This window comes from Pyrgilauda ruficollis, unplaced genomic scaffold, assembly GCF_017590135.1.
Source record: "Pyrgilauda ruficollis isolate IOZ18807 unplaced genomic scaffold, ASM1759013v1 scaffold46, whole genome shotgun sequence".
Lineage (NCBI taxonomy): Eukaryota > Metazoa > Chordata > Aves > Passeriformes > Passeridae > Pyrgilauda > Pyrgilauda ruficollis.
In genome coordinates, this window is record NW_024526155.1 from 3,833,687 (window position 1) to 3,847,483 (window position 13,797).

Genomic DNA, 13,797 nt, shown 5'->3' on the forward strand with positions numbered 1-13,797 from the left:
CGGCGGCGGCGGGGCTGCCCCGCTGCGGGGCGGGCGGGGGTCCCACGGACCGGCTGCGGGCTCCGGCCGGGGGTGCCCGCGGTCCGGCACTGGATCCGGCGGGGGATGTCCCGGGTCCGGCCGTGGGGTCCGGCGGGGGATGTCCGCAGTGGGGACCGGCGGGGGGATGCCCGCAGTGGGATGTCCGCAGAGTCCGGCGGGTCGGCGGGGAAATGCCCGCGGTGGCGGGAGCGGGTTGGGGGTCCGATCGGGGATGCTGGCAGTTCGGCAAGGAGGCGATGGCTCCAGCCGAGCGTGCCCAGGCTGCCGTGGGGCAGCTGTGGGTCCGGCAGCGTGGGATACCGCAGCCTGGAGGGCTGGCGGCGGGTCCCCACAAGGATGCTGGCGGGCTGGCACGGGGTGTCGGTGGGGCGGCTGTGGGTCCAGCGCGATGCACAAGGTCTGGTGGGTCAGCCGTGGGTCCGGCTGGGGGTGTCACTGCCTGGCGGGGCAGAGCTGGGGGCGCGGGGGGTCCGGCGGGGCGGCCCCGCCTGCCTGCAACTCCCCTTTGTTGTGCTCAGGGGCTGTGGGGGATCCCCGGGAGCGCAGGGCGGGGACAGCCGGGCTGTATGTAGGCCAGGACATGAAATATTCATCGCCCCCCTGCTTTGATGTCTCGTGATCCGCTTCCCTTGTTGTGTTTGTTCACCGGTGATTCTGGGGCCAGTGTCCAGCCTGGATGGACCTGGCAAGCCGTGCCCCTCGCCGTGCCCCTTGCCGTGCCCGGCTGGCTCAGCTGCTGGGGGGCTGCAGAGCCTCGGCTTCTCCGATTTAAGACTTCATCCAGTCGGGAAGTTCCCCGTTGCAGCCTGGGCGATCCAACCCCCGTGTGTGGCTGCAAGTGGTGGCAGTGGTGTGTCCCCACTGTCGCAGTCCCCAGTGCCATGGAAGAGCATCGTGGGTTTTGCCCTGAGCCGCTCTGGGGTCAGGATAAGGTTTTATCCTGCTTACTGCCCAGACAGGCTGTGCTGCATCCTGGGGCCACTTGGGATGGACACAGGAGGCAGCCTGCAGGGCTGGGGCTGCTGCACAGGGCTGTGTGCATGGGGACAGGTGTGGTAGGGGCTGGCATCTTGTGGCACCGATCCTGTCATGGTGCTCTCTGGTGCTGGGCATCATGTCAGTGAGCTGTGCAGCCTCGTGTGAGACCTGCTGGACTGAGTTGGGATCTGCTCCACCTCCCTGTGTTTTGCTGGCCCTGCACAGTGCACTCCTCCCTGGTCCTTCCTCACCCCAGTGGCTGCTGTGGTGTGCCAGGGCTCAGCCCTGCACTTGGTGCCAGGAGGTGACTGTGGTCCTGGTCCCGGTCCCAGAGATGGTGAGCAGCAGTGAGGGTTGTAGGTGGCAGGGAGCAGGTTGTGCTGCCCTGTGTGTGCCATGGCCTGTCCTCCTGGCTCCCCAGAAGTGATGCAATGGAAGGGACATGATGTGACATGCAGCCAGGGGTCCCTCAAGACAGGGGCATTAGGAGCTGGGGACAGTGGAGGGTGCAGAGCACAGGGCTCCCTGAGGTGAGCTCCTGCCTGTGCAGCAGGGACAGGGACAGGACAGCACATATCCAGCAGCACTCTATGAAACTGAACAAAGATGGTAACAAAGGGGGGGGGGAAGGAGTGGGAAACAGAAAGAAAAACTCCACCACATAGTTCTTTAAAAGTTGTTAACTTCCCAAATTGTTTCTGAGATGTCAGCTCTTGCTCAGAGGAAGGAGGGTTTTCGGAAAACCCCCGCGGAGTGGCTGCGGGGTTGGTCGGAGGGGTGGCAAGGAGGGCAGAGGCGGTGCTGGCTGTGGAAACGCAAGGGTCACTGCAGCTGGCCAGCAGCCGAGCGTGCCGCATAAAAGAGCTAAATGTGGGTTTAAGGAGTGGACTGCTTCACCCCCTTTCTTCCTGGAGGATAACGTGACAGCGAGCACTTCAATGGATCGCCAGTGGGGGAGGTGGGAGGGCTGCCAGCGCCGCTGAGCTGGTCGGGCAGCCCCGACGGGCTGGGTGCAGGCATCGGGGCACCCGGCTGAGCCCGTGTGTGCACCCCGGCACTGCTCGGTGCCAGGGCAAAGCTGGGCATTTCCCACCTCCTGCTGCAAGGGGAGGGTGCTGAGGAGCAAGGGGAACGACGGGTGGAACTGTTCCCGTGTGCCCACCTGCCTGAGTGGAACTCAGGGGCACACACAACTGAGGGGTGATGCTGCCAGCTGGGGACTGGGGCCCCCAGGAACACCCGCAGCTCCACTCTGCCTTGTTTTGGATTCGGTACCGACTTCAGGGCCGAGCTGGGTGGGAGGTGTTAACCCCTAAATGGAATGGATGCCCCGGCGGAGCACAGACACCGCTGAGTGCCTGCGCTGCCTCCAAAGGGGCCCCACGAAGTTCCCGGGTTCCCAGGGAGGCACAGGACGAGGTTTATCTTTGCCTGCTTTTCCATCTGAAGTTTTGCCTCCTTCCGACTTCACAGAAGGGGGAACGTGGGTTGCAGTCCTCTGGGAAGGCGAGGTGTCCCTCCTGGGGATGGGGAGGAACAGAACCTGACAAAACAGCATTTCCCTGCAATTCGCCGTGTGTTAGAGCAGTTGAATAAAGCGAACCGCAACCCAGCCTCCTGAAAATCACTTTTGTGTCACCAGCTCCGGCTTCCAGGTACCACACCAAGCCAGCCCGCCGGGACGAGCAGCGCCGGGCTCGGGTGGGAGCACCCCCAGCCCCTCACCCGAGGGGCGACGCGCCCCGAGGACCGCGGCCGCCGCTCCCACGCGTGTCCCCGGCACAGCCAGGCGCTTCCCCCGCCGCGGGCCGGGACGCGCCGGCAGATAAAAAAAAAAAAAAAAAAAAAGCCACGGAGGGAGGGGAGGGGCTGCTGCTGCCTTTTCCCCCATCCTCCGTTTCCGGTTTGCTGCCATATTACTCTCTTTTTTTTTTTTTTTTTTTCAATTTTTTTTATTTTCCCCTCCCCGTGGTGCTCCCCCCCGCCCCGCAGAAGGGGTGAGCGGGGGCGGGCGAGGCACCAGCGCGCCGGGGCCGCGGCGCTGCGCGATGCTGCTGCCGGCGGCGCAGCGCTGAGCCCGGCCCGGTGCGGGGCGGTGCGGGCCCTGTGTGTGCCATGGCCTGTCCTCCTGGCTCCCCAGAAGTGATGCAATGGAAGGGACATGATGTGACATGCAGCCAGGGGTCCCTCAAGACAGGGGCATTAGGAGCTGGGGACAGTGGAGGGTGCAGAGCACAGGGCTCCCTGAGGTGAGCTCCTGCCTGTGCAGCAGGGACAGGGACAGGACAGCACATATCCAGCAGCACTCTATGAAACTGAACAAAGATGGTAACAAAGACTTGGTTTTTCTTTCTCCTGCCTGACTGGTGCTCTCAGAGGAGGAGGTGCTGGGGATCTTTGTTGCTCTCCTCTCAGCCAAGGAGATACCCACTGCCAGCATGACCAGTGCAAGAACCGAGTCGTGACAAACCTTCCCAAGATCCAGCCATTAGTGATGGGAATCCTTTTGTCCCTGCCAGACTTGGAGATGCCTCTCAGGACCCAGTGGCTCAACATGTGCCCAGGCCCCCTGTGCAGCAGGTGTTGCTCAGACAGTCAGGAGGCATGAGGAAGGCATGAGGAAGGTGATGGGGAGGAAGACATCAGCAATCTTGCACTTTAAAGCAATATCCTTTCTGTCATTTTAACTGTTGGGCTGCTCCTGCCACCTTTGCCATAGAGTTTGATCCTGGCTTACCTGTGCTAAGCCATCAGCTTCGGCTGGCTCCAGATCCACCCACAGCAAAACCGTGGCACTCAGTGTCTGAGCTGAGGCTTGTGTTCTGTGTCTCTGTAATCATTAGCCAGTTAATGCTTATATATCAGGAAGGAACACCTTTGCTTAGGAGATCGAGGGTCAATTCTCACTTCCAAGCTTTGACCTGGGAGCAGCAGGGCAGGGGCTCCTCTAAACACCTCCTGGCTTCACCAAAACAGCCCAAGACAGGGTTGTTTATGGGCTACACAGCAGCAGCAGCGAAGGGAAGTCCAATGTTCCCTGTCTCGATCGTTAGTGGCCTTGCAGTGCTCCCTGTGTGATGGAGATGCCCTAATGATAGCTCTGCCCTTTAATGACTTTGTGCCAGAGTGATGGAAAATCAGGGAGGTTCCAGGGGGAGGCAGAAAGGGCCATCCCAGCCCCTGGCTGGGGAGCAGGGGAGCGCTGTGGTGACCAACCAGTGTGGAGGCTCTGCTGCAAAGACAAGAGGGTCCTTTTCTGCCTTGGTGGCACGAGGGGACATCAGCAAACCTGAGACAGGGATGGCCTTTAGCAGCACTGGCAGCTCCTGCAAAGCAGCATCATTTCACTGGACTCACTGAGGCAAGCAGGGGATGGACCATGGGGCTCCCACACCTTCGAAATCCCATCTGCCTCTCCCTGTTACTGGTGTGGGATCCTGCCTGGCCTTTGAAGTCATCACAGAGCTAAACTCTTATTTAATGAGACCTGAAGGACTTGGTCCCCAACCTCTCATTTAAACAACCAGCGAATGCCTGTAAGATCATGAAAGAGAAGAGGTAGGAGCGAGCAAGCAGCCTGCACCTCCTCCCTGCATGTCTAAGCAGGGGGGAACCCATGAGCATCCCTGGGACAAAGCACTGGACTCCTGGCACGGCTGTGGGAAATTGGAAAGCCTATCTGAAGTGCTATTGTTTCCTGTGCTGTCTGTTTTGCAGCTCGGTTTCCAACTTGTTTCTTTATCTCTTGGAACAATTTCCCATCTGAGCTCACTTCCGCATCTCGCCCCAAAGCCCGCCTGGAGATGTGTCCAGCGTGCATCCCATCGGAAACAGCCCTGTCACACAGCAGCACGCCCCTGCACCTCCCTGCAGAGGGGAGCCCTTCAGTCCCATGCCTGGAGAGCAGCTCGGTCCTGTGGATGGAAATAACCATCCATGCATAGCTGTTCCTGGGACAGGAGTGTGGATTGTCACTGTTTCCAGTCCAAGCTGCTCTTCCTGACTGCCTGTAGCTGTGGGTGGTGCAGTCCAGCTCCCCAGGGCTCGTGTCTTGCTGAAGTTTCCACCCATCAGCAGAAAACACGCCGTGTCACGGGGCTGTTTTAAAGCCTTTGGTTCCTCTTCACTTAATTGGCAGCACACTGGGAGATAGTCCAGTACATCACAGAATCGTGGGATGGTTTGGGATGTAAGGAACCTTAAAGCTCATCTAGTTCCAGTTCCCCTGATCATCTAGTTCCAGACTTGCCCAGAGTGTGCTTAGGAGGGGCACCCAGGCCCGCAGCTCGGTCCCAGGCTGGCACAGTGACCTTGGCACCGGCTGTGTTGGGAGCTGGTGCCGCTGTGCACATGGCTCTGCACACGCACGCTTTGCAAAGAAAACCCTGAAACAGATTTCAGGAACAAATGTGGTTTGAACCTGGGCCAGGAACCCGGACCTGCAAATCTGCGTGTTGCGCTGACTTCCCTTCAGGCTATGGATCTGCTGGCTGCTCTCACTGGGAGCAGGGAGGGGTTCTTGAGGGCTGGGGGCTGGCCAGGCTGCCGGGGGCATCGGCTGCTGGGCAGGGTGGGACTGGTCATTGATTTTAACTCAGCCCTTAAACAAATCTGCCCCTTGACACCACGTAGTCTCAGTGGACATGCAGCATCTGAAATATCCATAGGATGGCATGTGGGGTTGGTGGGCTTGTCTGGAGACATGTGGAGAACAGAACTGCCTGGGTGTTTAAAGTAAAAAGATAAGGAATGGGGCCCATGCATAGCAAGCCTGCCCTCACCTCACAGCCATGGCCCCATGCCAGGAGGGCACTGGGATGGCTTTGGGTTTTGCAGCCAAGAAGGAATCCTTGGAACTTGGGCTGTGCTGTGGTTCTTTCCCTGTGCTGCAAGACTCACAGGCTGGCCCTGAGTTTCCCAGCCCATGCCTGACCTGTTGTGGTCTCACTCCTGTGACCGTGAGGTTTCGGCTGGCCCTGAGCCCCCTGTGCTGAGAATGGATGGATGGATGGATGGATGGATGGATGGAAACTTGACTGTATGCTGTGCAATAACTTCCACCCAGGGCAGCTTCTCCCATCCTTCCTGAGTGTGCTTGGCAGCCTTGGCCACCAAAAACCTGGTCAATGAGGGTAAAAAAGACCCATTGCTGCATTGCCCCCTCCACCATGGGAGAGGTTAACAAGTCCAGCCTGTCCTGAGCAATGTGTCCCACTCCCACACCACACACCAGTTTGGGGGCAGCATGAGAGGGTCAGGTCAGTGCTAAATTGATCCTAAAAATATCTCACCTCGGGGCACGCTTTTGCAGTAATTTGGGGTTGGAGGTGTAGCACTGTGCCTGGGTTTCACTTCTCCACTTTCCCACTGCATTCCTCAGTTTCCCCCAGGAGCACCTGAGGAGAAGTTGTCATTGGAGTTGGTGAGGTTTTACACAGTGTGTGCCTCAGTTTCCCCTTCTCCCAGCCCCAGTTGCACTGCCCTACCCCATGCACACACCACGGGTAAAGCCTCCCCTTAGGCAGGGCAAATAGAATCTGATCTTCAAGAAGCACAAGCACCTTCCTCATCCTCATCCTCAGCTGCAGCCAGTGCCAGCAGCAGCGAGGTCGGGCAGTGCTCTCCCTGGGCTTCCGATGTTCCCGGGCTGAAGCATGTGCTTGCTGACTTATGCAAAAAAAAACTACACAGAAAGGCTCTTGGAGTCACTCCCTGCTCAGATGGGCCCTTTCCTTCCCCTGCCCATGGGGCAAGTGCTGCTGGGGCCCTGCTGTGCTGGAAAGGGATTGGGAATCCTTGGGACAGCAGGAGGGAGCTTCCAGTGAGCAGCCTGCTGCATCAGGCAGGGGAGTGGCACGGGATCAGGCAGGGTGCAGATGTAGCTGCAGGAGTCACTGTGACCAGGGTGAGTTCCGTGCTCCAGTGCCGTGAGCAGCTGAGCTCAGAAGTGCGGGGTGGGAAGGCTCAGGCTGCTGGGACCAGTGTGTGTGGCTGGGGCTGGGCAAGGAGGGCAGCTGCCTGCCCACCTGGCTGCCTGCACAGGTGCAGGTGTGTGTGGGGTGTGCACGTGTGTGTGCACGCTCACCTGAGCCCTCTGGGGGATTTGGGGATGGGCACAGCTCTCTCCCCATGCTGTGGGCCAGGAGGGCTGTGCTGAAGGCACTGTGAGCCACAGGTGATGGGAAGCAGAGGAGAAGCCCTTCATCTCTTTGTCCCTGCATCCCTTCAGTCTGTCCCTGTAGGATGAGCAGCACAAGCGAGGGCTGGAGAGATGCCATGGGAGGGTGCAAGGTCCACGTGTCCCTGGTCACATCCACCTTGCCCATAGTCCATCTCTGCTCCCCACCACAACTGCAGAGCTGTGCCAGGGGTGTGCAGAGCCCAGCTCTGCTCCAGGAGTGACAGGGATAAAAGACACCAGCTCAGCATTTTTCTTTGTTTTTCATCTGCTCAGGTTGTTGATAGTGAGCACCATCAGGGGCTGCACCTCCCAGCTGGATCCTCTCTGGCATGAGCATCCCACTCACCCCGGGAGCAGCTGGCAATCCAACGCAGCATTTTGGGCTTGGAAAAGCTTTTTGGGGCTGGCTGATCTCCCTTTGCCCCTCAGGACCCTCCCTGGTTGCTTCCTCTGACACATCCTGAGCCATGCTTTGTTTTGGTGGTGCAGATGGGAGTGGCTGTGGGGACCAGCATCTCTCAGGGCTCTGTTGCCAGGGATGTCCTGGGTGTTCCAAGGCCAGAGCCACAGTCCATGCTGTGATCACTCATACGGGACCTGCTCCCAGTCCCATCCATGCCCACAGAGGTGAAAGGAGTCGAGTGTGCACTGCTGGAGGCTGACCCTGATCATCCAGCCCTGACCTGCAGCCACATGTAGCATGGGGCCCACGGTTCCCCAGAGCATGAGGCTTGTGTTGGGCATATGCCCCAAAGTCCAAAGTAACCCAGGAAAATTATCAGCATACATTTGAGAAATTTGCACTGTGGGATCCTGCTTATTTATTTGAAAATGTTCAGGGGTCTGCAAAGTGGGATATGTTTGAAATCTGTGACAGAAGAGCCTTGGCCTCTGCTGGGCTTGTCCTTCATCCCCTCCCATTGCAGTGAACCCCAGCATGTGTCCTGCCTGTGGCTCCAGCTGGGAGAGGGGCAATTCCCAGCTCCATGGGTTGTGTCAAGGGTGCACATATCCACATACCCTCCCCGCATTTTCCCTCTTTTCCCCATGAGTGTTTCAGTTCCTGTTCCATGTCAGGAGGGCTGTGGGAGGTTTCCTGCCATGAGGGTCCTACAGGACCCCTCAGCAGGGCTGATGGGGCTGTGGCTCTGCTCCTGGAGGGCCAGCGGAGCCCTGGGAGATCCTTGCCTGGCTGGACTGGATGGGCTGGTTTCTCTGAAAGTGGAAATGTTTTAGCAGTGACGCCAGCGTGGCCAGGGGTGGTTGTAACTTGCTCAGATGTGGAGCTTTTCTGCCTCCTGCGTTCCTTGCCCCCTTCCTCCCCCTGCCCTGGAGATCTGCCGCCTGCCTGCGCTGCTGTCTCGCCCGGGTCAGAATGGGTGTGTCAGCCCTGCAGCCACGCAGACGCAGGTGGCACCGCTGTTTTGTCCGGATCTGAGACACCTGTGAGTCACAGCAGCCTCCTGCTGCCACCTGCCCCTTCCCCAGGAGCCGGGCAGGGCACGGGGTGGGCTGGGTGCTGCCACAGCCGTCCCCCAGAGCCCCGGGGTGGATGTTCACTTCCAGAAAGCAGAAGGAAACCACATTTCCTGGAGCCTGAGGCTGCCTGTGCAGGGAGAGGCACTGCAGAAATGGGGAACAGAAATCACCCCTCCTCCTCCAAGGGCCAGCTCGTGTCACCAGGTCTCCATCACCCCCTCCAGTGGGGCCAGTCCCTTGTCCTGGTTCTTTGCCTGGATGGGAACAGCAGGGCTGTGATGGGCCACGGGGAAACTGGAGAATTAAGTGGCTGGCAGTGGGAGCTCAGAGGTGCCAGCATGCCCAGGGGCCAGTGTTAAAAGGGCACATTTTGAGGAGTGCTGAGCCACAGGGCTCTTTTGGGGAAGCATTGCCCCATGGCTCCAGGCAGTCCTGGTGGCCAAGAGCTCCAGCTCCTTGTGCCATTCCAGCTCGACATCAGAGTTTCCCTGCCCAGCATTGTCTCTTCCCAGCCCCACGGGCACTCCTGCCCTTGGAAGCATTTCCTTTCAGTTTCCTTCTCCTGGACTTGGCAGAGGAGAGCGGTGCCCTCATCACCTGCCTGGGAGAAGCCAGCTCAGGTTAATGTAGGCCAAGGGCTTTGTGTGCTTTGGAAGGCATTTGCTGGAGGTGGTTGGGCAATTCCTGGCTTTGGCTGGTGTCCTGATGGGAATGCTGGAAGTGCAGGCTTGAGTCAGGCTGGGAGGTACTGGGAGGCATCCCTGCTCTGACCCGGAGCACAGTCAGGCTGCACAGCACCCAGCCAGCTCTGAGCAGCTCCTGCTGGGGATCCCACCACCCCTCCAGTCCCTGTTCCTGTGCTGGACCACCCTCAGGGTGAGAAAGCTTTGTTTTCCCTTCTGTAATTGTTGGACACCCTCACAGTGCAGAACGGATGCACGCTCACAGATCCAAAGATGGTCCCTGCTGGTCCCCAGGCCTGCTGCAGCGCAGTGACAGGGATGTGACAAGGTGTGGCAAAGGCCACCTTCCCTTCTCACACCTCTCAGTGGAGCAAAGGCTTAAAACTGAGTGCTCAGCTCAGCAGCAGCAAGCACAACTTGCAGCACATTCCGCTTCCTGCATCCAGCTGCTCGCATTGTTTCAGGGAGATAAAGCTTGTGGCTTTCTCTGCCAGCCTTATGCAGGGTGGTGCTTGGGGGTGCCCAGTGTCAGGATGCCCCTGTCTTTGCCTGGTTTTGGGGTGCTGTGGGGGTAGGGGGGGGCACAGCCTGCAGCTCTCTGTGCCACTGATGTTGGCAGAGCCACTGCCCATCACCCCAACAAACCAAAATCTGCTTGTGGAGGAGCTGGCCCTGTGATGGCTGGGAGAGCTCAAGCTCCTTACGTGCTCCCAGTGTGCTTGCTTGGAGTTTCCCAGTTTCTTGGCCAGATGAACATCCAGAATGTACTTGTGTGCTTCTCAGGGTTTGTTTTGGTCTTTCAAACTCCCTGTTTTGACATGTCTTTCAGAGGCATTTTGCATTGCTCCTGACTGTGCTCTCCCCCATGCTTAGGGGGAGTGAATTTGGATGGTTGATCTAATTATCCTTTCCCCTTTTGTGACACACTGGCCTCTGCTGTCTTGGGCTGTGGAGCTTTAATTAAGATGGTCTTAATATTAATGGGAGTTGACAGGGCCAGAGAGGAGGAGTTGGGACTTATATCTGTGGGGAGTGTGTAGCTGGGCCCCTGCACAGCAGCTGTACTGCCCTCCCTACTGCAGCCATTCTTTCATCTGGAAGAGCTCTCCATCAGCTGGGGGAGCCAGGGAAAGGCTGCACTGCCTTGGCTCAGATGCCTTCATCATGCTGTTACTGGGTGAAGCAGAGATCAGGACTGGGGACACCTGCCTGTGGCTGTTCCTGGTAGGAGCTGAGAGATTAAACGAGCATCCCTGCATTGTTCCTCCTGTTTTAGGAATCAGTGCAGGTGAGAAATGAGTGTCCTTGTGGAGGAGGAGGGCTGCAGGCACAAGCCAGACGTGTCCTCACTGCTTCAGCCAGTCAGGGACAGGGTCTGCAGCATCACACCCCACTTGCAGGGCTGGGGCAGCAGCTCCCCCTTTTCACAGCTCCTGGGACTCCTTGCAGTCAGGCTGGTCCCAGCCTGGCAGAGATGAGCCTGTGTTCCCTGTCCTGTACTGAGCACAGCCTGATGGCATGGACAGGGGACAGGGGTTGTCACTGGCTGGACACGGTGACTGTATTCGGGTGGCAGAGGGGATGGTGGGCTGAGCCTGCTGTCCCAAAAGCACTGGGGGCTGTGCTGCTGCTCGCTGGCCCCCAGCTGGGATGCTTGCCGTGGGAAAGGGCAAAACCAGGAGCATCCCCTGGGACAGAGGGGGAAACTGTTCTGTGAGCATATCCGGGGCTGTGCATCCTACTCAAATGTGGGGAGGGAGCAGAGAGCAAAGCGGGGAAGGGGACAGGGTGCCACCTTAAGATGATTAAAAGACACCTCGATGATTAAAAGACCACCTCGATGCCATGGTAATGGCAGCACTGACCAAGCTGGGACTTCACCCACAGCACTGACCCTGCTCTCTGGGGGCCACGCTGGCAGGGGCAGCACTGCTGCCACTTCGTGCCACCCAGGCAGGGGACACGGGGGGGTGGCAAAGTGCCCTTTGGCTGCCTCCAGTCTGGGAGCTCTGCTTTAATGCCCCCCTTGCAGGCAGCTTCCATTGATCCTGCAGGGATCTGCCCCGGCTGGCCGTGCTGGGAGGGGGCTGGTTGTGTGCCAGGGGGATGGAGGGGCTGGCTGTGTTTGGGAGCGCTGCTCTGTGCCGCTCCCCGTCCCCGCTGCCGGCTGCCATGGGCTGGGTGCCGCCAGGCTGCTTTGTCTCGCCCGCCGTCCCGCACGCTTCATTTTTCAGTCTGGTGTGAGACAGTTGCCGTGATGAATCTCAGCGGGGCTCTGCGAGCCGAGGACACGGCTCAGCTCGTCTCCTTCCATCAGTGGCTGGGTGCTGGTGCTCCCAGCCCCTGTCCCCCTGCACCCCCATCGTGCTGCCGGCAGCGCTGCTCGGCGCCCGGCTCTGGAGCAGCTCCAAGGACAGTGCCTTCATTGCCAGGGATGTTTCCCTCCCCAAAGCTCCGTGTCTGGTGTTAAGCCCCAGCTTGTCGCGGCATTTCCCAAGGTTTCTGCCTCTGCTGTGTTTTGTCTGCTCCCAATCAGTGTCTTTTGTCAGTGTCTTTGCGAAGACACGACGATAAGATCGCTTCCCCTGCGCTGTCAGCCTTCCCGCACCACGGCCATTGTATCCTTGAGTGATCCGGGCGCAGGAAAGCGGGACTCGCCCGGGAGCTGCCGCTTCCCCTCGCTGCGAGAGCGTCTCTCCTCAGGGAGGTAGGGCAGAGGATGGAGCCTTTTCCTGCCACACAACTTGCCAGTGAATTTCCGGGGGGAGACAGCCTGGAGCGTGGGTGTTGGGCGGTCCAGGTGGCATTTCCAGCGCCGGGGATGCCGCTGCCTCGCGTACCGTGATCTGATCCGAGCTGAGGTGTGCAGCCGAGTGTGCTTCATTTTTAATTGCTTTTGGAGAGGGTAGGTCTGGGCTGGCCTCTCCTTGCTGTGGCCTCTGCCCCGGGCAAGTTGCGTGGCTGAGCTCAGCCCTGGCACCCTCCCCCCTGTCTAGGGAGGAATGGAGGCCGGGAAGACCCCAAAGGCAGAGCCAGCAGCACACGGAGATGGGTGGGGATGGCAGTGCTGGCGTTGTCTGAGCCTGGCTGTGGCCGTGCCAGTGATGTGCTGCTGAGGATGGCAGCCCCACTGCCAAGCGAGCAGCAGGGCAGTGCTCGGTTGTGCCAGATGTGCCAGGGAGTGCCAGGCTGCTGCCACAGCAGCCACCTTCAGCCACCAAACAGCCAAATCTGTCAGCATGAGGTTGCTAGTGCGTCCATCCACCCAGGATCCTGCCCTTCCCCATCAGCGCACCTGGCACCCGGCACATGGCTGACCCCAGGCTGAGGCATATTGAGATTTTTCTAGCGGCTTTTTGGGCTCTTTTTGGTCTAATCATTGTTGTGGCCTGTGTCACAGCATGCCTGGGTGGCAGGGGCATGGGCACCACGTGTGTACGTGGCACAGCTTTATTTGTATGTGCTGCAGCCTGGAGTTGGGGCTGCAGCTTCCCCCTGCATCCCGCTGTGCAATCATTGCCAGCCAGTATTTGTCAAGTACAAATTACAAACCATTCAACGTCTTAAAGAGCTGTCAGTCAGCTCCCACTCATTATCCTAATCAAATGCACTAAAAATAGTGACAAAACTTATTAGTAGGGGGAAGGGGAGGCCATGAAAACAAACCTGCGGTGGGGCACAGCCCCTGCATGCAGACACTGGGATATTCCCCTTATAAGAGGTGTGAAACCCGGGGTGTTGCCCTTGGATCAGGTGTGAAACCTGGGCTCCAGCTGGGACAGGAGCCTGGTGGGATCATGCTTGGGGCTTTGAAGTAGGGTCTGAATCCCATCTGTGCAGGAGCCCCTCGGGGGTGGCTGAAGCCTCTGCCCAGTGCTGGGTGAGCAGGGCTGGTTGGAGGGAGAATTTCCTTTCTGTAGGAGAAGGAGGAGCAGTTCCTGCAGGAGCTGGGGCTGGGAAAGGGTGGCAAAGCCAGGTGAGGGGCTGCCCTGGCTCTGTGGGGCCATGTCCTGCCCTGCTTTCCACCTGCAGCTCTGCCCCACGCTGCTGCTGCTGACTAGGATCCCCCCATCACGCACACTTGTGACAGAAAACCGTCCTTTTTGAAAAATTTAGCTAAAATATGCTTTTCTGAATGAGTCAGGGCTTGAGCAGCACAGGTTGCTCCCATACCTTGTGCTCGGTTTGTGCATTTGTCTCAGCTGTTGGAGCAGGTGACTCATCCCGGGGGACGAGGTCTCTGCTTGGTGGCCGACCATGCCCTGCCGCAGGCCGTGGCTGTCCGGAGATGGAGCAGCAGGGCTGGAAATGCTGGTGTGTCTGGAGGAACCGGCTTTGCTTTTCCCCTGAAAAATCCCTTGCTGGGCTGGGGGTGCCTCTGCTCCCCTTCCACCCTGGGACATGGCTTGGGGCGGCTCCAGCTGCCTGCTCTGC